The 26,587-nt window shown below is 38.6% G+C and overlaps 1 protein-coding gene across 1 annotated transcript in view; it reads right to left on the reverse strand.

The window, feature by feature from the left end:
* The window catches only part of pcdh15a (protocadherin-related 15a), a 340,713-nt gene extending 316,533 nt beyond the window's left edge, over positions 1-24,180 (reverse strand). The window contains exon 1 of the mRNA XM_041789646.1: positions 24,102-24,180. The gene's annotated coding sequence lies outside the window, so the exon portion shown is untranslated. The remainder of the gene's footprint in view (positions 1-24,101) is intronic.
* Positions 24,181-26,587: the final 2,407 nt, after the last annotated feature.

The raw sequence follows: 26,587 nt of genomic DNA on the forward strand, positions 1-26,587 counted from the left end.
TATCTCAATACAGGGGTTGGACAGAACAGAACAGACTGTGTAACCTCAAAAGCAAAAGGTCTTAAGGCTGCTACTGCTAGCAAGGCTAACTTTAGCCATGCAAGCTCTGCAAACCTATCTGACATTGTTCACAGAAGCTGTTTTCTGTGTTTTTTAGCTGTGCTTTTCTAAAATATCCTGGCACATTCAACCCACAATGGACTGTTACAACCAATAGCACACTCAGAAAAAAAAAAAAAACAGGACGACCCTCTTTTTTAAGTAGACTAGATTTTGGTTCTTTGGCCCACACCAGAGTTCATTTGAACTTTCAAAAACCCCAAACAAAACAAACTATCTGGCAAAGCACAGTAGATTTTGATTCAAAAGAACCAAACAGCTCAGGTGCGAATTCACCTTTAGATTTTATTCAGTCAATGTGAAGGGGTTCAAAATCATCAGACCTGTTTTAGTGCAGTCTGAGCAGACATCTGCATGCCTACATCAGTGAAAAATGTCAGAAAAAAATATTCCTTTAAAAAAGACAGAGATATACAGCACATCACATGCAACATTTCCTCATTCAAATTAATGACCCTGAGGTCTGAACAGGTGACATCACAGGTGTGCTGTTTCTTTACTGGTAATGTTTAGTGATCTCAACTTAGCAACAGCCTCAAAGGCCAGCCTTTAACACTCCTGTCACCGTAAATGAACACCAATTGCTCATCTGGAGTGTGTAACTTCAAACTGTGAAATGTAAAAGAGACCTCTTATACATCACACACACTGACACATGCAGGTATGCACACAAAATACACAGAGAAGTTATATATAAAGCAAACAGTCAGTGTGGTCAGCTTGTGATGGACTGCAAGTGAACTATTCACCTACTGTGAGATGTAATCAGTGGTGGCAAGAGAGGTGATTAGGCTGGGCTAACAGGCTGGTCTGCACATGGCTCTCACCCAGCTAGAGATAGCATTCACACAACAGAAAGAGAGAGAGAGAGAGAGAGAGAGAGAGAGGGTGGGGTAGAGAGAGAGCGATCCAAACACCCAGGCTAGCAGCTGGTGCTAAAGCCTTATCTCTTTACTCTGCTGTGTTTATCTACACAACCCACCTACACCAGTTCACAGACACCCGGACAATTCATTAACTGATTACTGTAAGGTATTTGATCACTGAGACAAGGTGACTTTAGCGAGGACGCTGTTACTCATTCTCCACACTGCTGGGCTACACACTTCCCTCACACTCCCTCATTATTTCAGGAACAAAAGACAACCGGAGTATAAAGGAACTAATTATTAATTTCACTTCAGTTTACCGCTCACATCATGATTGTTTTCGACTAATCCATCTGGCTAGTGATGTTTGAACTAAAGGCATCCTGTTGCCTTGGACTGGTGCTGTTAAAAAGGCAGATTTTTTAATTTGCTTTGGAGTCACAGCGAAATGAAAAATGGCTTTTACAACTCATTAGTCTTTTCATTTTCCATGCTGTGCTACCCACCAATCTAACATTAAATGCCAAAAAAATGAAGACTCTCAATTTAGCTTCCCACAAAAGAGTGCATCCTAAATGGCTTATCATATTTGACAAAAAAGACCAAATAGCTTCAATCAATAATGTCTTTTGAAGAGAATATAACAGACTGTTATACTTTTTAACTGATTGCTCCTTGTAATAAAGTATTCCTTAATGTTTCAGAGCATTGTGACAAACTAGGGAAGCAAGACATCCTCTGCATCATGTTAGGGGTGATTTACGATGAAGTTATTTGCCTCTTATGGGTGAAATTAAACATCAGCTATTGAAAAGTGACTGTACTGTTACTCTATAGCAGCTTTTTATACAGCATATCAGCACCAATGCCTCTTATGATGACCATTTTAAAGGCTCAACATGCAATATTTTAAAAAATAAAGTAGTAAAAATCCACTTTACTCTATCAATACTGTTGATTAACATCTTCTTCAACAGAGTGAAGTTTGTTGTCTTCAGCTTTGTGTTTACAACAATATGATGGAATCAGACGCTCCAAAACTTGGTGGCCTTTTTGGTAGCATTTGCCATGCAGAAATCACAACTGCCCTGCAAGGGGAGTTCTCCGCTGCTGTGTGATGCCATCTGAAAACCTATACTTTAACATTACTACTGGCACTGAAACTTTTCTGCTATTTCATTATGAAAATGCTTGTTACAGAATGGCAGTTCACAAATAAATACTGATCAGTTGTCTGGTTGATATTGCTGTTATTGAAAAAAATGATCATAAATCTATGGACAAAACATTCATAATGCACTGAAGTCTCCTTAAACCATAAAAAATAAAAGGCAAGGCATATGCAAGACATGAAAGTGACAAATTAGACCACAGCCACAACAAAAGGCAGTAAATTAAAGAAGTTTTTCACACTTTACACTTTTACTGAGGAAATGAAAAATCATCATTTGTAGCCTCAGCGAGCCAAATGCCAATTATCAAAGCAGACACCTTTGATTGGTCACACAGCTGAACCATGATTCCTAAACTCCTCATTTGACACACCAAAGCAAACCTATAAATGCTAAGTCTGATTACCCCAATCAAGCTTAATTGGTTGTGTAATTTAAGAGCAAATGAAAAATCTATTCAACAAAATCTCAGCCTCATTATGCTGACTTCATCAGAGGTCATGACACTATTGTACCGTTCAAGTCTTGACCTAAAAAAGCGCCAAAATGATCAGTATCAGATTATCAATATAAGATAGGATTTAGGAGTTGTATTATTCATAATGGGATGTAGTAAACCTCCCACTGTGCGCTCTAAATTTTAATCTACTTGTTTGTCCTCCATCACACTCAAACGCTGCAGGTGCTCCCCTCTGTAGGGTGATGTAACTGCTTTTATGACATGAGTGATTCCTAACTGAGTACTCATCGTAGAGTGAGCACGGGGGTGGCTGTGGAAGCAGTGATCTCAATGTGCACTTGACACCCAAATGAAAGGCTATTATGCAGTTAAGGTTCACTCAGTTTCCCTAATTATGCAACCCCTTTATTTTTTTCTTTCTGACTCTGATATGAGGTGTATTAGGATGCATGCTGAGCTGACTGGTGCTAATGCTTAACACAGAAATAAAGAGCTTGCAGGTTGTGTTTTTTTTTTATCCAGAGTATTTCAGCTAACCCTAATGGGAAAATGTATCAACACCATTATCTACTTTTGCAGTGCTGCTAGCAGCAAACGAAAGATTTAATGCAAGCCTCAAGTGCTCTCATAGTTATTGTGATTGGCTATGGTTTGAGCATGATAAACCCTGTGCACCTGTTTATGCAATGTGCTTCCCCAGACCAAAATATTCTTGTTCAAAGTGAAATAACTTAGAGGAGAGAGAAAACATGGGCTCAGGAGTGTGTTATATCTGTAGGTGTGGTTCAAAATACCCTGGATTCACACTTAATAAATAACTTAAGATGTTAGATGTGAACAGTATCTTAGAAGGTTAATGCCTCACAGATAAATCATCTAGCCATCATGCAGTGGCTGCTTTCTCTTCTTCTGCTATCTTTAAAACAGAGCAGCTGGCCAAATAGCAGAAGTTTTGTGTTTGGACCATTCTCATTGAACAACAACAAAGCTTTGCTCACTCCTTCTGGTTTGCTAGTAGAATAAGAGACAAGGACATGACGGATTGGTAAGACTGTTCAAAGCAAAGGGATGGAAGTGGGGGCAGCAAAAGAGAACAAAACTAAAGTTAGATTTTGCATTTTTCTAACTCAATACATGTCTAGCTATATTGGTAGACCAGGCAGCAAATATGGCTTTACAAAGAAGTAAACTGTCCAATTTAGCCTGGATCAGTGAGAGGTTGCCACATTTTTCATACCACATGCTGCAAAAAGAACAATTGCTATTGCATTTGTGGTATTAAAAAGTACTGAAACGTAGAAAACGCTACAGAAATCATATTTTTATATATGCTGCAAGTGAAAAAAGAGAATAGTTCCAGTTGTAGTAGTAGTGGTGGAGATAGATGTCACATAAGAGAGAAAATCTTTTATTTCTGAAGATAAGGACTAATTATTATTTATTCATTATAGTGAAGAGAGAGAAAGAGAGTGACAGACAATACTGTCTGTCTGAGCTTATATCATCAAAACAGTTTGAATTTTTTACTTTTAGGACAGTTTAAAGACAATCAGATCACACAGGAACACCCAGCACTACCTCCTGTTTTTCTTTTTGCTTTTTATTTTTATGTTGAGTCACTAAGAAGGTATCAGATGCGACTGAGATCGCTGAGGTAAAGATGTTGACAAAACCTTGAGAGGCTCATTGACTTTTACCTGTTGATATCTAAATTTCTCTCTTAAACATGTATCTCTCTCTGTCCCTCATGGATCATCTGCTGCTCAGCTGAGAAACATATGTGATAGCACCCATGCTAGTTTTAGAAACCTGGGCATCAAATAATGGCCTGATATGATTAGTTAAGACTTAACACAACAACATGGTTTGTTTTGTTTTTTTTTAAACTTTTAAAGGGCAAAATGTATTTTATGTGTTGCAGAACATCATTTAGGGTGGGTGACATGGGAAAGTTGGTAGGCCCAGGCCCATAAGATTGATCTACTCTACACAAACATGCAGGAAGGACTGGATTTTGTTTGAATGCAGCCAACATCATGCTTTGTCCAAGCCAATGTACGTATCTCTGTGGTCTGTTTGCCTCATGGCTTTATATGAGATTAACAAAATTGAGGAGTCAGCATCAAAAACTGTCTTTTTAAGTAGTTTTTTTAAGCAAGGCCATAGCCACAATGGATGTGTTTCAACTCACCGTCTTCTTCAGTGTTGAAGATGACAGCCAGTCAATGTTGAGGCCAATTCCTTGCTCAGAAAGAAAACTACTGACTCCTCAGTTTTGTAAGGGTTTTTTGGTCATTTATTGTTGGAGTGTTCTCCATTTTTCCTTTCTTTGTACAAGATAAAACCATGACACAAACCAACATTTTGTCACCATCTCAGAAAAATGCTAAAGCAATATATTTTTTGCTGAAAGACATAGCAAGGAAGAGAGATGGCAATTTCCATATGTATGTATTTTTTCTGGTCATCCCAACCAAAGACCCTGTGAAGCATTATGACTGTGGGTGACTGGCTCGGTCGTCCCACAATCGGAAGGTCATCAGAAGGTTGGATCCCCAGCTCCTGTAGTTACATGTCGATGTGTCCTTGGGCAAGACACTAAGTCCCAATTTGGCCAAACTAGATGGCCATTGATTGGTTGCCGATTTTCCATAGTAACCTCTGCCATCAGTGTGTAAATGGAGTAAAAGGGAATGAAAGGGTTGGTGTGACCTGCAGTGTAAAAGACATTTGAGTACTCAGACTAATCAAACAGTGCTATATAAGCTCAAGTCTGTTTACAGTCTACCATACAAGGCATGGGTGTAGTCTCAGTAGCACCAACGTTTGGTTTCTAAAGCAAATTTTTAAAACCCAGTGAATGCTCACCATATTAGAAATGCTGTCTCAAACAGCATTGCCAACACAGGCAAAGAGTTAGAGCAGAAGCATGCCTTAAGCCTCTTGTCAAACATACTCAGCCTGCCCTTGATTTTGCAAATTTATGCACAACTCATGGCCTTTATATCAAAATGGGTCAGCCCAGTGAGAACGACATGAACTATTCAGACTCTAATATTATTTTTTAAACCATTACATGATTATTTCTGCAGTAAAAATTGACATTTTATGTGTTAAAAATCGGAACATAGCGTGTGTATGAGGCTTCCAGGGCATTTGGAACAATCCTCAAGTGGACACTGGAGGAACTGCAGTTTTATTACTTCCACATTGGTACTATCTATCAGAGTTGGAGGTTGCTGCTTGGTCCTGACATAGGGGACTTGGTAACTTGACACACCACATAGACTGTTTCACATATACAGTGCTTAACAAATTTATTAGACCACCACCAAAAGTAACGTTTATGCCACAGCTGCCCTAAATTAACAGCATTGGTAATAACCAAAATCATTGTTATGTTTCTGCAATGGTTAATACACAAATATGTAGAAGCTCTTTAACCCAAATGATATTTTTGATGCTAAAATATAATTATTATTGTTATCCATGAATTTTCAAATTTACTGATTTACAAAAAAACTGAAAAAATAGCAAAGCACATTATTATTTCTTGATTAAATTGTCAAATGATAGTTATTTACTTGCATTCCTGAACAGAAAAATGAGTTTTAGTGCTTGAATGTTATGCCTGATTCATTTCTGACTTCTCAGAGAAGCCCAGTGAGCCGGCTCAAATTTGGATATAAAAAGGTGAATTCAGTTTGAAATCCCTCATTCCTGTTCAAAATGGTAAAACATGGAGAGCTCACTGAAAATGAAAAAGTCCGCAGTAAAGCACTTCCTGATGCTGGATGGTCTCTGAGACAAATAGGGAAAGACATAAAGTGTTCTTACAGTGTGGTCAAGTATGCGTTGGAGTTAATTGCCGAGACTGGTACTTACAAAATGCGCCAAGGAAGAGGCAGGCAACCAAAGTCAACTGAAGCAGGTGTCAGGCACCTCAGGATTTTAAGTACTAGAGACAGAAGGAAGACCACTGCTGATCTTCAGGTAGAGATGAATGCCTCTAGATCAGAGTCTGAGAAAGTCTCCAGAATGATCATAAGCAGACAGCTGATGGAACAAGGCTTAAAGGGAAGAATAGCTGCTAAGAAGCCATTATTGAGGCCTGCAAACATCCAGAGATGCCTCAGATTTGCCAGGGAGCACAAACACTGGACTGTTGATGACTGATGCATTGCACCCACAGTAAAACACGGTGAAGATTCCATTATGGTATGGGGTTCCATTTGTGGATACGGTGGGGCAAATTCGTGAAAATCGACGGTATCATGAACAAGAACGTCTACCACAACATCTTAGTGCATCATGGAATCCCTTCTGGACTGAATCTGATTGGTTGTGGGTTCATATACAAACAAGACAATGACCCCAAGCATACTTCAAAGCTGTGCAGAGACTATGTGACCAAGAAAAAGGAATCTGGAGTACTGGAACTGATGGACTGGCCAAGTCAAAGTCCGGATTTGAATCCTATTGAACAAATCTGGGATTTAGTAGATTCAAAGATCGATCGCACAAAAGTTTCATCTAAAGCAAGTCTGTGGGAACAGCTAGAAACTATTTGGAATTCAATAACAAAAGACTGTGGAAAAGTACATAAAAACAACGGCAGCAGGAATGCAAGCTGTTATCAAGGCCAAAGGAGGCCATATAAAATATCAAGTTTTTTGGTTATTATGTGTGAAAAAGGACTTTTTAGTTGTTTCAGTTTGTTATTTGCCAAATAAATAACAATAACATTTTCAGTTTTAAACAAGTTTTTAAAAGATTTCTAAAATATTTATGTTTTTTCATTTTTATGACAGGTGGTCTAATAAATTTGTTAAGCACTGTACATGGGTTGAATATAACATCCATCTGAGCGACAACCCATAGACGATGTTTGGGAGTGGCTGAAACTTAAAAAATAGAAAATAAAGCTTGGAGGGTTATTGGACAAACATTCTGCCAGTCACATTATTGTGGGCAAATCAGAGCAATAAAACATATGACACCCCAAAGGTGTAAAATACACAATGCAAGCTTGGCAGGGCGTCACTTTCACAACAATAAATGATTTTTCACTGCCAATAGAGCCAGGTATATTAAAGTCTTGACAAAGTTGGAGGGAAAAGAGCTAAACGTTTTTTTTTTCACTAAGATAAACTTTCATTACAATTATTTGCTCTTTCTTTCAAAAAGAAATGATGTCCAGTTCTGATTAAAAAAAAAAAAACATTGTAGTTGTGTCCACTCTAATCTCTTGTTTACAGACTTGCAGTACAATTTAACCACGCCTGCAGCTACCACCTCTTTCTCCTCAACTGACACTGATTTGTCTGGTCATTTTTTGACTGGGAGCATGCATATTAGCTTGAAGCTTTGCAAGATGGATCCGCTTGATGACAAGCATGGAATCTGGCCAACGCATCTGCTTTGCAAGGTTAGAGGACAGGTCAATCACACAAAAACTGAAGCCCAAAAATGGCCAAGACAGTAGGAACAGTAGGAAATAAAAAAGAGAGCAGGCTTTCAGGATTTAGAGGAGGGGAATTAGGTCTACACATGCAATCTTTCAAAGGGAATGGCATTTATTAGAACTGAAATTACTGTTAGTATGTTAAAAATTGGAATCAGTATGACTTTTCTTGTGAAAGGAGTGTGTGCAAAGTGGAAATAGTAATGCTTTTTTTGCCCTGCATGCATTCTTTGTATACATTGCTTTCCTATGACCGGCTGCACACTCACCGGATCTGCAAAGCTAGAGTACCTCTTCCAAGCAAGTATCCTCTAAAAATGAGGCCGGATGAGAAATGTATACTGCTGCCATCATGAAATGTATGGGCAGTTTATTCCACACCAATATGATTTTTATGATAGGGAATGTACTTAAACTAAAACCTGCAATCTGAAAAAGGATAATACCATATATTTTTCAGGTTCTGATTATGAAGCATGCAGGGATAAAATATGAGAAGCAGAAATGGGCATTATTTTTTATGTCACCATATTATCCATCGGCAGGACAAAGGGGAGGCTGCAGGACATGAAGCAGATGAGAGGCAAGGAGGATACAGCAGAAAACACTTTTTTTTCCCCATGAAGTCCCTTTTGTTTTTGCACAAAATCAAGGACAATGTGTGAAACCAAACGAAAAGAGCACAAATTACTCATAACCAGTACATCACACATCATTACAGTGTTAAAAAGAGGATAATTGCACACTGTGGTATCACTGTGATTTTCATGCTCATTTACTGTGTAATAACCTTTAATAGGAAGCTGAAAAGTAAACCTACATGCCGCGTACTAACGCAGATAATGTATTCAGCTGCATCCAGTGTCAACAGAGCCCAGTGGGTTTGCTAAACCTCTCATTTTCTCTAATTCACAGCAAGTGGGACCACAGATCTCGGAGGTTCTAATCCCCCTGCCTTAGTCATCTCATGACCACCCGCTAAATCTCTAAACCCTCGCTGAGCACAGTCCGTGTGGGTGCCACGGCCACTCTCTGCTGTCTTCTTAGCAACAACAGTGCCCTATCCATGTCACAAGGCACACTGCTCGGCACAATAGGAGCTGCTAAGCCCACATGGTCTTTAACACATGAAGCTGATGCCAGACAAAAGAATGGTTTTGGCTTTTTTAAATCTTTCACCGCTGTGGGTGACTTTTACTCCTGCTAATCGCAGCATGGCTGGGGTTGTCACAGGGTCTGTCTTTGAGCTTTAACACAGACAAGAATGACTTCTATCCAAAAGGGTATATTGAGAATACAAAGCATGTGGTAGTTTGTGGATGTTTATCTCGATCAGGGGTATCCAATTAAAATTCCAGGACGTCTCGTAGCCTAAGAGAAATTTCCTCAAGAGAAGGTCCAACTCCTTCACTTATATTGCTCAAAAAGAAAAGTGGGGTCTTGTTTGACCTGTATCAGAGCTTTTTGACTGATCCTACCTCAGCCTGCTTGTTCTCCATGAGCCCAGGCATGGCATTTTTGATAAAGTGTGTTTCATCATTTAAGTTTAAACTAAACTACCATTCAGAGTTGTCTTAATGAGAGAAATCTGTTGTACTGTCATGGCCTTTTTATTGTTTATGACAAAAAGAACAGTGAGGATGAGGAGCAGATGCACAGATATCACTGTGGACATTGTGTGTGGCCCCTTTTGGAGTGCTTATGTCTGTAAACAGATGTATGCACAGCTCTTCAATCACTATTCATTCCATTAGAAAATAACAGTTAAAGTATGTTTATCTTTTTCCTCCACCTGTGCAAAAGTGCGCTGTTCTCCCTCTCCCTCCAGCATTGCCAGATACAACCTCCCAAAGCCCCAAAGCTGCCCAAAAATAGCCAGAATACCAGGAAAACCACTCAAGAAATATTCAATATGATTGCTGTCCTTTTTTAATATTTTCATACTCCATGAAAAACACAACAAACCAATTTAAGGTACATAAATTCACCTGCATATCTTTCAGTGTTTCTGTTAAGATTTAGGAGACCATGGTGGTATGATTATAACTTGATTGGCCGATTCCATTTTTCCATTTCTTTCCTTGTGGGATCTAAAAATAAAGATTTTAGATGATACACATTTTCTTTGCTTTAACAAAAATCTGTTTATTTTATGGTTACTGTATTAGTGTTTACTTAGGATCAGAGACATTTACAGCAGCTGTATTCTCCCTAACTCCTGAAGGATTTATCCAACAAATAACCAAAATCAGTGACTGTTTCACTCAGCTAAAACTGAAAATCTTTCACCTGACTGCTTTCCCTCTTTCTCCCTAATTAGTGGGTGCAAAGAGTTTTTTAACATGTTTTACATCTGCTATAAATACTGTTGTGATACACCTGGTTGAAGCTCAGTCTCCTCAATGACACACTGAGGTTTTGTTACTTTAGATGAGAATATTACAGGAACATTTTTAAATTAGATTTTAAGGCTGCACACTATGCCGCCTGCATATGTGTGAGAGACACGGTGGGAGCAGGCGATCCTACAAGAGTTTTGTACCCCCTTATCATTATTTGGAATTGATTTGCTGACAAACTGACAAAAACTAGGTTTAGTTTTCATCAAGATGACTAAAACTAAACTCAAATGTAATGTAGTTTTTGTCAGACATTCAAAATCTGTGACTGGAAGCACCACCTTTTAACAGCTTTTCTCCCTCATTTCTTTTGTTTTTGACAGAGATATGATTTTTATCAAACTCAAAAATCTAGGATTAAATATTATTACGCTGCCAGCACAATCCACTCTTGCCAGACCCAGCCTGGGCCTAAGGGTAGGGGTGGGGATCCTGGCCTAACCCAGTTCTGGGCAACAAGCCACGCTGGTCCAGTCTCAGGTTCAGGCAGAGAATCTCTTTCTTTATCCCACTTTCCTGGCCCAGCCAAGTGGAGGCAGATGGTTGTCTGGAGCTCTCTGCCTGTAAAAATGTGAATTTTTCCTTTCCAACAAGTGCAGCTTCTTGCATGTTTTGATGTTGTTTTTTGTAAATCATATTCAAAAGAGCACAGTAATGATCTGCTCTTTTAAGGGTGTTGTAAGACAACTGTATTTGTGATTCATTACTATATAAAAAAAAGATTTATTGAATACGTATTAACAGTGGTAAATGTATTGGCTTATTTTAGTGAAACTATCAGGTATTTCTGGGGAAAAGTTAAAGATTTGTAACAAGTAGTGACTGCAGTGAACATGTGCACGGCCTGTTGCGACTTTAACGTAGATTTCACTTAAGAAAATTTCTCATCCTTTTAGATCAACCACTCAGCCCATTCAGAAATCTATATCTGGCAGCTGCATTGTATTGTATGGATTTACAAAATAGACAGCTAAACTATGTTACATTTACTAATATATTGCTTTCAGAATTTGAATGTACACTATGAGCTCTGCCAACATAAAACTTGCATTTCCTTTCTAAAAGCCTGCTTAAATGGTGCCTCTGCCATGACTTGACTCATGCACTCACCTCTAAAACTCCTATTCACTGCTTCAAAAGCATCAAAGGATTCCATAATGGATGGTAGAAAAGGCAAAGTGCACTCATTTGTATTGAAATTGGTCTTTTATGTGCCAACAGAGGCCTGTAAGAAACACTGAGGCAGATATATATATGATGTACATTAGAAACAGGTGACTAGAAGAATAGAGCTTTAATCTCTAAGTAAGTAAGTTTGGAAAAGGGTGGAACTATATTTTGTTTCCTGAGTCAAATACAGCAGTGACACTGGATTTTGAGGGAATAAAGTTTTGGCAGAGGGATAGTGGGTGGTGAATTTTAAGTGAAGGATGGGCACTTGTGGATAGAATATAAGTACAATGTGACAAAGTAGAGATGCCTTCCTTTCAGCTTAGAGTTGAAATGAAACTATTTTAGGACTGGGATAAAATTGTTCCCCTGTCTGAATAAGACAAGGAAGTTAAGCTTGAAGCTTAGTTGAAAAATCCTCAGCATGACTGCTTTGTGTCTTATTCAGTCAGTCGCATGTAAAAGGTTAGCCTTTGACCTCCACCCTCTTGGGTTTATACTTGATTTTCGAGTCACATGTTTCCCAAGTCAAAGGAAAACCCCTGCTTTTAGCACCTACCGTGTAAACCTTTCCTCTGTCTTAAAGATTTAGATGTATTATGGGTTTGTGTGTCACTGTAACTACAATATAAACTGACAAAGCCAGAGTTAAACCAGTCACTATTTTAGACCAGTGGCAACATTAAGACAACTGACAGAAATCTAAGGTAATCCAATGTAACAGCTGAACACTTAATAGACTTTTGACATGGTCTTATTAATGACACTATAAAACTTGCCTGCTGGAGTTACACCTAGAGTTATGGCAGCAGTAAAACATGTTGTGTCTCACACTGTAATAGTGAGAAATACAGAGTAGAAGTAAACTTTCAGGAAGTTGGGCATACACTATTGTCTCCACTGCAGAGTACCACAGGGTTTAAAGCTTTCCTCAGGGGAGTTTCCTCTGTGGTGATAGACACCATAGATGTAATGCCAGCCACCCTCCACTCAGCAGCTCACAGCTGGAACATACCCAGACTAGCTAAAGTCACAATAAACAAATAAATAATGCAAACGCCCTAAATTCAGATTTCAAATGTAGTTTCCATCACTTCCAGTCAGTATGGGGAGAAATGACTGCAGATCACACTTCTGTTTGATATTTCAGCTACAAAGAAAAAATAAATTGATGGGAGGATATTTGGGTCAAATTCCACAGACATAAGAAAACAATGAATCTGGTTAGGATTAGGTCTGAACCCTTGAGGCAGGGGGGGAGAAATCTCAACAGATGTTGACTAGCTAATTCCCATGCTTCACTGACTTAACAACTTGGCTTCTGCTCAATTAGCACAGACATATTTCCTTACACACTAAGAACTATTGTCTCTTTTTTATGGAGAGAATCCATACTCCTGCAGCTCTATTGTAGCCTTGAGATATTACCTTTATTTAAGCTCCCACTCAGAGATTTAATACTCGAGATGAGGACTTTAACAATGAACTTGCAGCACAATGACACTGATACTGACGGGCTGAAAATAGAATGATCATATTCCAAGATATATTTCAATATTTAATTAGTTGAATTGAGGGCAGAGATGCAGACGATTTGAGACTAATCAAGAGAAGAAGTCAGATCTTCCACCGGAGAAATGTGTGATTATATTAAAATAGATGTCCTCAGACTACCGAGACCCCCTTGCCTGGTGCAAGAATCAGATTATCTGTCAATCGTCTGTACCACACCTGTGACTTTGACGGAATTCCATTCTCATTCAGTTACACGGGATCAGTGCTAATAGTTCCTGTTGGCGCATTTCATCCTACCACAGGTGGTGGAGATGAAACAGAGTTTACTACCTCTGATATGTGACACTGAGCTGCTCATCTTATAATAGTGTTCTCGCCGCGCTGTGCCTGCCCTCTCCAAACAGGATGGAGGGAGAAGGTGGTAAATCATGACACAGGCTAGTAACTCCCAGCTTCTCCTCTGAATCAGCGAAAGAGCAACGCTGGAAATTGAAACACCAGGAGGAAGGTGAGAAGGTAGACAAAAGCGTTTTAAAATTCCTGCTTCCTCTTCCTCTCACAATGCACACGGGCCTCAAATCATTTCAGGCATCACTACCCACGAGTCTCCTATCAAATAATATTGAAATGGTTACCCTGAGGTGTCCATTGTGCATATGAATACAGTCATATTTGCAGAATGATAAGTAGGTTATGATAGTAATGCACTGTGCAGGAAATATTCTTTATCCTGTGAAGAAATCCCATTTTTATGTCAAATCTTGTGTCTGATACCTGAGAAGAAAAAATGTAAATTGATTCACTGCTTTACATTTACACATTCACATCCCAGGTTGTCAAATACAAACACTTCTCACATCACTTTGGCATCACAGTCTGATGTAGAATGTATTCTTTTACATGTCACATAAAGGAACATGGTTGTCAATTTTCTGCCTTCTGGCATGAAAGTAATGTGATCTACACAAGGGGAAACAAACTGCTTCTTTTGTTTGTACAAATCAGAACAAGTTTCATATTTTGAAAACCCTCCTGATGCCACATTTACTTATCATTTTACACCTAATACAATTCCTGTGTGACAAAATGTGAGGCAGGTCTGACTGCAGACCGTTCATCTGAGACACTGTATATCTCAGAAGTGCCATAATTTGCTGTCTTTTTGCCAATTTTGCCAAAAATATACCCAAGTCTGGCAGTTACATTAATGAAATAACCACACTGCAAATATTAAAGACCAAGCAACATTTCATAAATAAAATAGGGATTAAGGTCAAAAGTCTAATCTGGGATTAAATCATGTATAGACCATTACACGAACAGTGGCTTGCTTTAGCTCCCTTAGCTTTAGCTTAAGCTAGTATAGCTATGCTGGCTAAGTAATAAACACTACTACATAAGCCAGTGTAGCGAAGTTAGCTTTATCAACATGAGCTTAAGCTAACATAGCTACCTAGATAACATATCTACATACCATATTTCCTCTAATAAAGACCAGGAGTCAAGCTGCACCCGGGCCCTTAATATAGCTGGGGTCATGGTCCACACAAGCTCCCCTGTAATGGCCGGGTGTTATAAATGATTCACGTGCTTATTCTGGTGTGATTTTATTTGAAACAGCACAGGTTTGATTGACTTGATGATAAGGATCGTCCGTTGTAATGTGACTACGTTGTGATGCCAATCAAATCCTTTGCTCCGAGCTCGCGAAAAACACGGGGGTTATTTACCATGGATGTTATTCAGCCAGTAGTCTTTTCATCCCTACTCTAGCCTTTTACCTACATGACTACAGAGTTTTTGAGAAAATGTTCAACAGTTCTTTTGAGAGATTTTACTAAAAGACTGTGTTTGAAAGAGCTGACATACACACAAATAATTATCAAACAACTTTGCAGTTTCCCTCAGCTCCACGGAGCTCGACTACATCACTTAAACCCCTGAAGCCTGGGCCGCACCAAAACAGTTTTTTTTTTTTTTTTGAGAAATTGAGGAACACAAGACAACAAATAATGAAAAATTAAACTGCTTTCTTCCTACAGAGAGTGGAGAGCAACAATATGACCAAAACAGTTCACCACACACTAACCCCTTCACAGCCAACCAGAGACCTGAATCTAAAAATTCTCACATTTCTAGCAGCCAAAAGACTGGTGATTTAAAAAGTCTTTTGTCAAAGGCACACCAAAGATCAAGCACAAACCATATCCATATCCCTTCATTAAGCCCTGCCTTCAGTCGATGCATAGTTGTAGTAATAAGGTAGTTGCATGAATCCCCATGATAAACCTAGATTGCCTCCAGGCACATCAGTATACTTAGGCAGACCATTAGAGATCCACTGCAATAAACTCCAGAGTAAACAAACATGGTTGACATCAGGCAGAAGGATTTGGCAATTGTGCTTGGATTGATTTTCAGCTGCTATTTTTCTATTCCTTAGTAAGTTCACTTTCCAACTGGCCACTGTTTCATTCAATGTGATGACCCACAGAGTGAATGCTCAGCTGCCCTCTGGGTTCCCCACACAGCAGGATATACCATCATTAATAGTACGCATTTCTGCTTTTCAAAGCAGATATGATCACTCTTAAAAAACTTCACAGCACAGGAAGATCTGTCAGGATAATCTTTACAACCGCCAAAAAATTGGGAGTTGGCTTTGGTTTGTTGGAAGTAAATTGTGCCAGTTTAGTTTGAAGCCTGTATCCCCACCTGAGGTAAAACTTTTCAGTCCATCACTAAAAATGCCGATCACTTCATAAAAAAGGTTAAGATTTTTATTAAACACCATTTAACTTGATTTAAACACCATTTTGAAGGTAAAGAACTAAAACATTTTTTTCGACTGACAACAAATACGAGACCAATGCCAACAGTCACAAAAGTCTTAAAGTCTCTATTAAAAAATATATCATAGTGGCACAAATTCACTAAATGCTCTCTATTAGAGATGTGAATCTTTCAAAAACAAGGATGCTTATTATAAGATCTGCGATGTCTTCTGTACCCTGAGGAGCTATAAATTAAAAAGCATGTTCAAAAGGATTTTTTAGCACACCTGTGTAGCATGCTTGTAATCTGATTACAACTATGTAACGTCACAAAGGAAAACAACAAAAAAAAGACAATAATAGGGGAGCAGGTGGCCTAGTGGTCAAAGACGCTCCCCATGTATGTGGGCGGCCCGGGTTTGAATCCGGCCTGAGGCCCCTCACCACATGTCTCTCCCCCACTCTTGACCCTGTTTCCAACTCTATCCACTGTCCTCCTCTATCTAATAAAGGCACAAAAATGCCCAAAAATAAATCTTAAAAAAAAAAAAAAAAAAAAAGACAATAATTATTTGCGTTTACACTGCATGGGATTTGGCAAGTTTAAGTATTATCAGAAACTTGTCAGTCAAAGATGATGACAAATTTAAAGCTTTCACTGTTGACAGTGCTGCAGGAGAGCAGGTGTTATGGTTCAACTCGTGACTGTGTTAACTGGTGACTCTCAGCTGATAATCTAAGAGGTTTTCATAGTTACAACATCCATCCATCCTTTTTCTATACCGCGTATCCCATTCAGGGTTGTGGGGGGACTGAAGCCTATTCCAGCTTTCATTGGGCGAGAGGAGGGATACACCCTGGACTGGTCGCCAGTCCAACACAGGGTTGACATATGGAGACAGACAACCAGGCACACTCACACTCACACCTGTGGCCAATTTTAGAGTCACCAATTAACCTAATGAGCATGTTTTTGGTGATGGGAGGAAGCCGGAGTATCTGTAGAGAACCCACGCATGCATGTGGAGAACATGCAAACTCTGCACAGAAAGGCCCTGACTGGGAAGCGAACCAGGGACCTTCTTGCTGTGAGGCAACAGTGCTAACCTCTGCACCTCCGGGAAGCCCTAGTTACAACATATTTAAAAAATTGAACATTTTTTGTTATGTTTGAAATACACTCTGGAGATATGTATTAAATAAAAAAACTTTTAAAATTGTGAGTATTAGCATATCAGTCAGATTCTAGATTGCAATGCTAACCTCTCTGGCAATAACAGTTGCAACCAGTGGAATTTAAAAAATGCATGTTTTTTCTTTTTTTTTTTTTTAAATCCCTTCTATGGTTCTGCAAAAACATGCAAGATGCAGAGATTGAAGATGGCGGAGTCCATGGACTAAAAGACTTATCCTAAGTTAAAAATCCATAAAAAGATCAAATTTTGAACATTTTGAATTGATTCAGAATCAAGAAATAAACAATAACAATTCTGACATGATATTTTCCAGCCCTTCTGCTCTCAATCATGGTCCCTAGTGGCTCCTACAATCAAGCGATGTGTTTTCCTTTCCCTACTAAAGCTTCAAATCTGCTGTTTATTGTTCCCAAACTGCTCATTTCACCCCTTTTTGACCAATAATTGGTAAAACAGCAGCACTTCTTTGAAACTGCTGTAAAAAAGCAATTTCCTGGAAAAGGATTAACAAAGTTTCTATCCATCTAAAAAGAAAATCACTCTATGTATATCCTTTTTTTATATCTTTGGTTCAAAATAATGTGTTTGGTGTCACATAGGCAGACCAGCACATTAATCTACAGTTTCTTATGTTTTCACATAAAACTCTGATAAAGCCTTAAATTACCCTACTCCTATCTCAAAGATTGCCTCTGCCCTCACTGCTCAGGGCGGCAGAATCAGTGCAGTCTTATTTGTTTCCATATTAGGATGCATTTCATTCTGATCACTGATGCAAAAGTGGAGATTAGATCATTTAGTCAGACAAGGGGGATTGCTGCCTATGTTAATTACCATTTTATCACACGCGTGTAAACACATCTGCATGTAATAAAGAGGTGAAGAAGACCTAATTAATGCAAAGTGCTCGCCCAAAGTGAACCAGGCATCAAGCTGTGTAACTGAACAAGGCCGATCACTGTATTTTAAATTGAAGATAACATTGAGAAAATACAAGGAAAGCCATCCAGCTCGCTAACAATCTGAAGTCAACTGCTACATCCATGGGAGGCCGACCACCCAGGAGCACCATTAATCTCATTTTGACTTCCACCTGTACGAGCCACGCCCTGAGGGCTTTTCCTCTCCACCCTTTGGTAGGAACAAGACACTCCATTACTTCTAAGGATAATCTACCACAGTCTAATTTATCCCCTCTGGTTCTCTTCAGAGCATTTCATAACCTCTTTAGTTCATCGCATTAATACTTAAAGAGAAGACCGCCCTGAGCTTCGAGTCTTCCATCATGACAATAAAAGTGGTATATACCTGTTCCTCTCCGCCCTGTAGCTCATAGCAGAGGTAAAGACCTTGTATCAATCAAACAGCAACCACCAGAGCTGAAGTGCACATCCAAAGTACCTTGATCTAATGGCTAGCAAAGACCGGCTTCAATAAAACCTCTAAGAAACTCTGGGGTTTTCAATGCTAATATCCAGCTTTATTATTCATATCTGGTGAGGCATTTAAGAATGAAGGTCTGTATCCATTTATGGCTATTTTGCAGTGGCAGCACCACAACCTCAGTGTCAGGGTATTTCTCATTGCCATATAAAGCTTCTGCCTCTCTTGTTGATGCCGGTAAACTTTTCTTTGTCTTTTAAGAACTGTTTGGGGGTTTTGATCGTCAGAAATCAAGGAAAAGTGGGTTGATATGTGGAAAAAGGAGCAACATGTTGAACAGGAGCAAGAGAAACTTTCGCTCTTTCCCAGCTCCACACACTTTTCCAAATGTTTCCAAAGTATTTGTGTAGTTTAGACATCTCTCTCAGTTTTTTTTTAATGTGACTGGAAATCAAAAAGTTTCTGTATTTTTTTAAGAGGTTGTCATTTTGAAAGACTTTTTATCTTACAGTAAAGACAAGGTAGCCAATTTTGTTTGGCAGCCTTGTTTGTCTGCCTTTTTTGATCATTAAAAATAAATATTGCCTTCTACAGGGTGACTGGGAGTTTGTTTGCCACCTTAAACTAAAGGGAATGAGGGTGCAACTGTGGTGTCTTACAGGTTCCAATATTGTTGGAACCTCAACCTTAGTTTGAATGCAGACTGGGGATTGCAGGGTTTTCCTGCATTACAAGTGTCAGACTTGTTGCGAGAATTTTATATATTGTGTGCCATTGCTGCAATCTCGCACCGAAATTCAGCGCTTGTTTAACTATCTCTGACGTAAAACAAGTGGGACATCAGTTCATACACAACTTTAGTGGATAAACCAGTTACATTGGAGAACTCTCTCTCATGATCCTTAATTAATTAATTAATTAATATTTTTCTGTCCCTTTATTATTGTGTTGCTGCAGGGCTTCCCTCAGTCTCAGTGGGTTCTCCCTGCTCAAATAAAGGATAAATAAAACACCAAAAAAATATCAGTACTGGCATTGGTGTTGGCTAAATATCTATTTAAAACACTGGTCTCGGCCCTAATTTTTACAACTAGTGCATCTCTAGCTGACATCACAAGACTCGCACCCTCTTGGTTTTGATTGGCTGGTGTGGCGTTCACAAGCATGGCCATGTTCCACAAGGAGAACAATTTTCACCTGAGAGAAAGTGCAGCAATAATGACTACAAGGGCACCGAGGGCCAATAGCACTAAACTGCACTGGTTCTGCACAGAAAATAAAGCAGCAAGCACAAAAAAAGAGAGTTAGTCATCACTGGCTTTTGAAACAAACCTTAAAAGTTTTAGACTCTCTACTCTCAAACATAACAGAGGTCACAGTTTTATACCAGTACAGTTAGTGATATCTAGATTACACATCAGAAACATAATTAAGCTTTAATACTCTTACAGTTGACCTTTATAATGCTGTCCACAGTATTGCAGATGAAACGGGGTAAGCTTCAAATACATCCATACACACACACAATGCTGTTGCCTCCTACCAGCTCAGCCATCACTCTCAGCTTAGAAGCTGAACCACTTCAATCAACCTTCACCCCGCCTGTTCCTTCAACACAGACTCAACCGTATGTAAGCTATTAAAATGGGCTTCAATAACAGTGAAGTAACACCACTTATCAATGATTATTTTTACGTGCAAAGACAAGCAAAAATGTTGAAAATAACCACTTTTATAGCTTCTCAGCTGTGAGAATTTGCTGTTTTTCCACACGTGCTGTGGTAATTAATAGAATATATGTGGATCTTGTGTTGCTGCTGGTAGTAAACAAGCAAAAAGAAGACATTTTAGTTTGGCTTTTTCATCAGTCAAGGACTTTACAATCAGAAGTATACTGTATGTCTTTACCTTGAAAACAGACCTGAAAAAATAAGATTATTCATGTTTCTCATGTAAAATCCTTCAAAACTAAAGGGACCAAACAAATAACTTATGCCAGAGACACCTGAAAGACATTTTCACCACATATGTGATTTCATCTGGTCAACTTTCCAAACTTTTCCTGGCTGTATCTGGGCTCTGGATCCTTTCTGCCAGGCATATGTATGTACATTTTCTGTAGCTGCCTACGGTGTATACTGTGATTCCCTATAGAAATAGCTGACTGAAAATAACACAATACACCAAGACCTCTATAGAAAAGCAGCAGAATCCTATCAGGCTCCTCTCAGGCACATAATAAATGCCCCATCTCTGCTGTGTTGTGTGCTAGGACTTGTCATATTATTATGTCTTGTTATTTACAAAGGACATAAAAACCTCTGACAGTGATGTGCTAAGTGCCAGAGTAAATACATAAACAATGGCATGCATCCACTCACACACAAACTAGACGACCATATGGAACGGAGGCTATTTGAAGTTGATTGCCTAACTAAAGGGGCAGATGTCTAATTATGTACTGTTGACGTGGCATTACTCACTAATTAAGAAGCCTGTGAAGCATCTAAACTACCTGTAGATTGCACTATAAATATAAAAGGGTAGCCTCATCTGTGGTCTCACACAAGTCTTTATTAAACTGATTCTTCTGGTGCATCACTACAACAACCACTCAGACAAGCACCATCTAAGAGTGGAAGTATGTTTTTTAGTAATCGAGTAAGCGATTAATAACACTGGGTTTATTATCGCTACATTTCACAGCAGACACCTCGACTTGTCTTTGCAAGAACAGCACAGGTGTAATAAAGCTAATGAGGTCCTTTACAGTGTCACAGTAGGACAATCCTGGAGGACGTGGTACATCTAAAGTGGAGCACAGCCATAATTAATGTAATTAATAACACCTCTGCTTTTTTCTGCAATGACATGTCAAAATAAAAGGCTCATTGTGTTAGTATACCTACACCTTAGAGGTAACAAGATCACAAATGACATTTATCCAGCTTAAGGGGGGGGGGGTAAAGGGGAGGGCTTTTCTGGGGTCCAGCTGCATGGGGGGCCCACAGAGATCAGCAAAACGTGGCTCATTGTAAAGTCAAGCTGCAGTTACCATATCTTATCATAACCTAAATACTCACCATTCTGACCAAATTAACAAAAATAAACATTGGTAAATCACTGTTTCACTAAAAATGTTAAAATGTAACAAGCCTCAGACTTTTAGCCGTGCCATTAACTGCACTAAAGGCAAGGATTCAAATAAGAACAAAGGAAACTGGGGCAACTCTCTACAGATCATTTAAGACCAACATTTTGTTCACACAACTGATCCAACAAGTGTGCTGATATTGTTAAATTATATCTGGGGAGCAGTTTTAGAGGTCCAGCCATTACTGTGGGCGGGCCTGCATGTTGATGTAACATTTTTTTTAACATTTTAAATTGAAAATTAAAAAAACATCTCAAATTCATTTCAAAAAACAGGAATGTTTACGAGGTGTGTCCATAAAAATTGTCCATGTAAACTAGAGATGCACTCATTGGAAAAATTAGGGCCTAAATTAGGGCTGAAAGGCCCCCTTTATTCCAGCATTTTCTTTCCTTTTCTTTCCTTCCTCTGCATAATATATATATATATATATATATATATATATATATATATATATATATAAATCTTTGAATAAACAGTTAAGGTGTAGATGTCAGAAGTAAATTGACTGGACACAACAGAGAAATAAATCTGTTCATATCACATTATTTGCCAATAGCCAACGCAAACACTAACTGTTATCGATGTTAATCCAATAAGTTAGTGCATCCTTAACATACTATGTAAAAGTGAGAATAAGAGACCTGTGTTAATTTATCAGCTATTTTAATGTAGTCTTGATGTTAAGGATGAAATATTCACTACTTAGGTACATTTTATTCATTTCTACCTTTTATAGTCTAGTTTTAGTCATCAAAAACCCAAAAGTATTTTAGTTCAGTTCAAGTCTATTTTAGTCTTTACTTTTAGTCAAAGAATTTATTTTCTTTGCCTGAATCTGTGGCCAAATCATACTTGCATGTTTATGCCCCTCTAAGAGGCTAAGAGGTGCAGATGCATTGTGTTATGAAGGGAAGTGGATAATTATTATAGACTTAATTATATTTATTCTTATTTTAGTCTCCTTGATGAAAACTTAGCTTACGTTTCATTAGTTTTTACCATCAGATATCTATTGTTGGCCAGTCTTAGTCTAGTCTTTTTCATAAGAAAGGTTAGTATAGTTTTTTAATCATAGTTTTCGTGGACAAAATCAACACTGCAAGAGACAGGAGCTTGCCAAGTCTCTCAACAATGTAAGCCTATAGCAGCATAATAAAGGCTGGTCCATTCCAGTGCCAACTATAAACTTTATTATAAAGTAAAGCGCTAAAATTGACCAATACCCATGTTGAACCAATGCATCCCTCATGCAAACTCCTGCAAATTTACTAGACATGTTTGCATGAATTGTGTTTACATGCATTTTATTTTCCTCAATTTCCCATAAACACACATACAGTTTGATTGGTTTTTCAATGAAATAATGAAATTAACAAATCATCACGGAAACGCTTGCTTTGGTATCCCAAGATAATGAGATAAATAAGTCAAGACTCAGAGAAAACAAACAGAATGTACTCAGTATGTCTGCTTATTTCTGCTCTGGACTTCCATACATCATAGACTTTTTGTCACATTGTTTAGGGCATATTTACAACTCACTGAAAACGGTGCCAGGACCCATCTTGGGTCTTTATCTAGCAATTGAGAACCACTGTTCCAGCAATTCCTTCATCCTGAAGACATGAATGTTAACTTTTATGCTGAACCCATTCTGCAGTCATTTGGACTTTCTAATGCTTTCTAAAAGTGGAAAAATAAGGGCCAAACGAGTCAGCTCTGTTAACGCAGCCCACTCCTGAGAGCCTGAATGGCCCACGTGTGAGGCGCAATGAATTCTGAAGACATTGCCTCCTGCAGCGTCATATTTACTCACTCTCACAGAGGAAGTTGTTACATGCCAATCATTTTCTCGATAAAATACCATCATTGATATGCACACGAGGCGAGATACATGAGTCAAGCAGTCAGAAATGCAGCTGCAAAGAGATTTCCTCACCAGGAAACGAGTAATTCAGTAATCACCCTCATATTTACGCACGGCTCATTCAAATACTTTACAAACAGGCACAGCCAGCCCTGCCCTCTGTTTTGTTTGTCAAACCAATTACTGTATTTTACAGTCGACTACAGACAGTAATGGGATAGCATCTTTAGATAATCCAAAGCGAGCGCTCATGCTCTCGGGGAAGTGTTTGGAAAACTTCATCCGGAGATTAGCGACACACGGATCAGGGAAGAATTGAGGTGAACGCTTGCATCTTGCCAATTGATTACTTATTCCACGGCGGGAAAGCAATATGAGACAGTGGAACTACCTGCCTGGCAAACATCCTAGTGAAGACCCAGCTCAGTGCTCAGAAGGAGTAATGATCCGGGGGAAATAGAGGGAAACTGATGTGTGCGTAACGTTATTGAAGCGCATTTCAATGCGCGTCAAACACACCAATAGCCTCCCACAGAACAACAGAAAATGTCTTACCATGTTTTGGCCACAGATGCACTTCACTAAAATCCCCTTCGGATGCTAAAAATCCAAGCATGCAGACTTCGAACAGTCTCCTCACATCCGCACATCAGCACTGTGCTGGCCCGGCGTCTTTACCCTCACACGGCAACAGACAGCAGCACTTTACCGGAGGGGCTTTACTCTGAGACTAATGCGAGCAAACTGGAGCAGCCTCTCTTCACTCTCTCTCTCTCACTGTCTCTCTCCCCCTCCTCTCTCTCTACATGACGTGTAAAGCAGGTAATCTTATTACAGTGGTCAGTAAAGGTGAGCCGGGCTAAAGCTACCAGGCCCATCCCCCTTATATCTGCCAGATATGCATCTAAACAACTCGGGTATCTCCCAGGGGATTATAATCAACAGGGTATCTGTTAACAAGGGGTGAACAGGGTCATTATTATTTTATGGAAATCGTCCTAACCCCCTTTTCTCCTTTTCTCTCGCTTTCCCCCTCAAACTTAAAAAAAAAAAAACATGCTTAACTCAAATTTTATTCAGGTGAAAGCAGCTCCTCATCTCACATTTCAGCAGGCTAAACAGCTGATCAGCAATAATTATTCCAGTTTCCAAACTAGTAGAATTCTGGTAGAATAAATGTATACATATTTAAAAAGATTTTATTTGCTTTGATATTAACCCATTAAAGCCTGTTGTATCATATTTGATACATACTTTTATCATAAATTAAAAAAACAACTTCTGAATCCAATCTGAAAAATAATAAAAATGCCCTCAAGTGGATTATCAGTTACCAAAAACACCTAATGTATCACATGAGATACAAAAAATATATGTTAAATTTTATGGAAATTTGGATTTATTTTTTTTTTAATTTCAGTAGAAAGTGAAATAAACCTTTCAGTTCCAAAAAAATAAAATTTTCTGGCTAAAATTTGTGTTTTCAGGCTTTAAGGGGTTAATAAAAAACATTTAATCTAATGGTTACTTGGTTCATGCTGTCTTATGCTTTATTTATCTAGGCCTGTTTGTGTAAACGTGTTATATTTAAAATGTGTATGTATGGCCTATAACATACTTACATGTATAATACAATGAAATATGGTGTACAATTACATTATGTTATTAAAACAACTTTGTCATTGTAATAAAATGGTGTATGATGAGACTATATAGTGTATGTTATGTGCATATGTGGAGTATATAATTTCACCTGTGTATATTTTCATATCTATTCTATGCATTGTTTGTTTTTTTTTTGTTTGTTTGTTTAGGCCATTATTTGGGGGGTCATTCATCCATCTGACCAGGCAGTTCTTGTAGATGCATTTACTCAAGATCTCTTTGTGAGATTTTCTCAATAACTTTGTAGGAATGTCCTCTGTGACTCAAGGATTACCTGATTAGACGTTGGAGGTCATAGGTCAAAGGTCGAGGTCATGATGCCTCTTGTTCTTCCCTTGCTTGTGAACTTGATAACTTGAATATGCTTTAATGGAATTTCCATCTAAGTCTGCAAACAACATCGACTGAAGCAAGGATGAAGTAATTCTATTCTGTTGGTCAAAGGTCAAGGTCATTGGGCCTCATGTTCATCCTTTACTTGTGAACATAACCTGAGGATGCTTTGAGGGATTTTCCTCAAACTTTGCAAATAATGTTCACTGTGGCTCAAGAATTAATTGATTAGATTATCAAGGTCAAAGATCAAGGTCATTGGCCCTGATGTTCTTCTGTTGCTTAAAAACGTGATAACTTAGAGATACTGTAAAGGATTGTCTTTTGACTTTATAAAAACATCTGTTAAGGCCCCCCCTTGTAGATCACCAATGTGAGACACATCTGTCAGGACAGAATACTCCCTAAAGCTTTCAAAATACAATTGGATTAAATTTTCAGTTACCATTAAGCTCAGAGTTAAGGTAAGGGTTAAGATACCAAAAGATAAAAGTCAAAACCGGGCCTACAAAACCTGATAACATATCATGTAATATAGCTGACTTATCAGTCTGCTAACAGGAAAAATGCTTGTCCTCCATGATAACACTATAATACAGCTAACGTAGCTAAGACTAAAGCTAACAAAGCCAAGTTGTCCACTTAAGCCACGTAGGTCCCCTTGCTTGTAAACAAGATCACTGAGGGACACAATAACTTGACGACACTTTAAAGGGATTATCTTCAAACTTTGCAAAAACGCCCACTTTAGTTCAAGGATGAACTGATAATATTTTAGAGGTCAAAGGTCAAGATCGCTATGACTTACGTTCTCCCTTTGCTTGTAAGCATGATTACAGTCTTAAACAAATGATGTTCATCAAGTGCTTGCGAACAGAACATCTCAAGAGTGCTCAAAAGGATTTTCTTCAAATTGTGCACAGTCATTCACTATAATTCAAGGAGTGGCTATTTACAGTATATGTTTGAGGTCAAAGGTCTTTGGGGTACACATTCATCCCTTGCTTATAAGATTTCCATGAATCATACAACCCCAACCACCT

Source organism: Cheilinus undulatus, linkage group 6, assembly GCF_018320785.1.
Source record: "Cheilinus undulatus linkage group 6, ASM1832078v1, whole genome shotgun sequence".
NCBI lineage: Eukaryota > Metazoa > Chordata > Actinopteri > Labriformes > Labridae > Cheilinus > Cheilinus undulatus.